Consider the following 2,355-nt stretch of genomic DNA (forward strand, 5'->3'; position numbering starts at 1 on the left):
ATTTTTTCTGGTATGTGAACGTTTTGTTTAAGTGGTGTTTGTGGTAGTAGAAACGAAAAGTTATCGGTGGAGTTTCCAACAACTGCGTAGCCTATAATTTGTGTTTATGTATTCTTTAATATCAATAAAAATAAAAAAAATACCTTACTAGAAAAATATAGGGATGGCACCGCACTTTTTAATAACTCCAAACCTTTGTCATCTTGTTTTAAACACAAATAGTTGATATTTTTTTTAGACATGCACTGCCGACAGAAAGTTTCCGGACAAGATGAAAATTTATTAAAAGTAAAATAAATCAAGTCAAAACAAGTTTTATTTTATAAATATTTAAAGATAACATTCTACGATCAAAGAAACCATAGAATGGAGAAGTTTCATGATGTTGTTAATATTATATTTAACGTGATGGTATTAAAATATAGATCAAAAGTAATTAATCACTAAAAAAATTTTTGAAATCCATCTATAAATGACTTAGAAATAAATTATTGAAGTTTACGTATTTTAGTACGGAACGTCTGTGGTTTCTGATTCGCCTGTGACGTCATTTGACCTATTCAATATCACCGCACCACGAATCATTCAAGTATTAGTTTCCGAGTTGCCGATATCTTTCTAAAAGATATCGGTAACGTTTCACGAATTTCTTCGATAGGTGGAAAATATATTAACTGTTTCATTCGGTCAGCTATTAAGGAAACAGTTTTATTGAATATTTTACTTACTGAGCTTTTAGAAATATCAAAATCTATAGCCAGACGTACATAGGAATCGTCTAAACGAATTTTCTTCAATGATATTAAAATATCTCTTAATGGACTAGCAACACTTTCAGATAGTAGTTTCGTGAGAAAAAAAAATCTCTTGTGGCAACCCTATATAAAAAATAACGTTTTTAGTTATTTTGTTTATGGTATCATTGCAATATTGAGGCTTGATTGTGTTTGAGAAGGAGCTAGCTGAACTTGTACTGTTCAGTGAAAATATTGATGTTTTTGATTGAGAACTGCTTAGAGAAGATATCGATATTCTCGATGGAGAGTGCTGAGGAGATTCACAAACAATTTGGGAGTATTTATTTCCTGTATTTTTCGCACTGTTCCTCCTTACAATTGTTTGCACTGCTTGATTTTTCTGTGACGTTTTCATATTTACTTGAACTCCTTTGTTTCTCTTTTTATTGGGATGATTATCTGATTCTGTAAAAATAATGCTCTCTGGTAGCGGATCCTCTATTTCATCTAACTCCATTTCATCACACACAATCATTTCAAAAGATTGAAACGAAGATGATTGACTTGAAGTCGATGGTACTTCTTTTGTTAATAGATTTTCATAAAATTAAATTCGACGTCTTTTTTCATACGCTACTCGTTCTTTTTGAGGTTTCATCGCCTTTTGACAGTCAAATTTATGAGGACATATGTTGGCTTTTAACTTCAATGTTCCCCCAACTAGTCGATGTTCAACTAAATTTTCTGTCATTTTCAACCTGTAAATAAATTCGATATTCACAGTACTTACATACATATGAAGTAAATAACAAATATATTTATATAAAATTTATAGTTATTTTTACTGAATAAGTTATTCCGGACCTACTTACGATTCAATAGCTATATCGATCAGAAACAGGCACCTATTATTAATAGTTACTTGTATCAAAATGATCTTCACACACATATTTCGTGCTTTTAGGGCCAATTAATCACGCTTCATTACTTTGCACCACTTTTTCCTTGTTGTTATATTATTTGGTACACGAAAAAAAAAATTATTGGGATTTTTAACTGTTGTGCTTTGACACATAGGAACAATACAATATTTGTAGGCATTTTTTTTTAACTTCTGCCATCGGGTAATAAACAAAATGCGAATCGAACGGCGCAAGCAACTACACAACAATACATTCGTACGTACTCAGCGAATACGTGCTGCGTCGTCTAGGTCAAATGACGTCAACGATGGAGCGCCGCGTGTAATAAAATTATTCTTGCAAGCGCAACTTCAAAGTACCATAACTTTTTAATTTCTTGAGATATTTTATTAATTCTTTCACGTGTTTGTTTTATTTTACTTAAATTTTTATAATTTATCTATATAAAAAAAATGAAAACTTCTTCATTATCGTGGGTATAGCGATCTTTAGATACGAACGAACAAATCATCTTAGATATAGAGGGAAATGTGAAAAGAATATATATTTATTTCCTACCGATTAATCAGAATAATATTCCTACAGAATAATACAGAATAATAATAATCCTACAGAATTGCTAAGAACTCTTGAAACCAATTCCCTTAGATTAATAACTAAGCTATTTAACGTTTAATGTAAAGATCATCGCTCGA

At 30.8% G+C, this 2,355-nt stretch overlaps 1 long non-coding RNA gene across 1 annotated transcript; it reads right to left on the reverse strand.

Moving 5' to 3' along the window:
- Positions 1–893: 893 nt before the first annotated feature.
- LOC130895129 (uncharacterized) lies at positions 894–1,943 on the reverse strand. Its single transcript, XR_009059437.1, has 2 exons — positions 1,610–1,943; positions 894–1,495 (listed from the first exon to the last, which is right to left on the reverse strand). It is a non-coding gene; the product is annotated as an uncharacterized LOC130895129 (long non-coding RNA).
- Positions 1,944–2,355: the final 412 nt, after the last annotated feature.

Source organism: Diorhabda carinulata, chromosome 6, assembly GCF_026250575.1.
Source record: "Diorhabda carinulata isolate Delta chromosome 6, icDioCari1.1, whole genome shotgun sequence".
Classification (NCBI taxonomy): Eukaryota; Metazoa; Arthropoda; class Insecta; order Coleoptera; family Chrysomelidae; genus Diorhabda; species Diorhabda carinulata.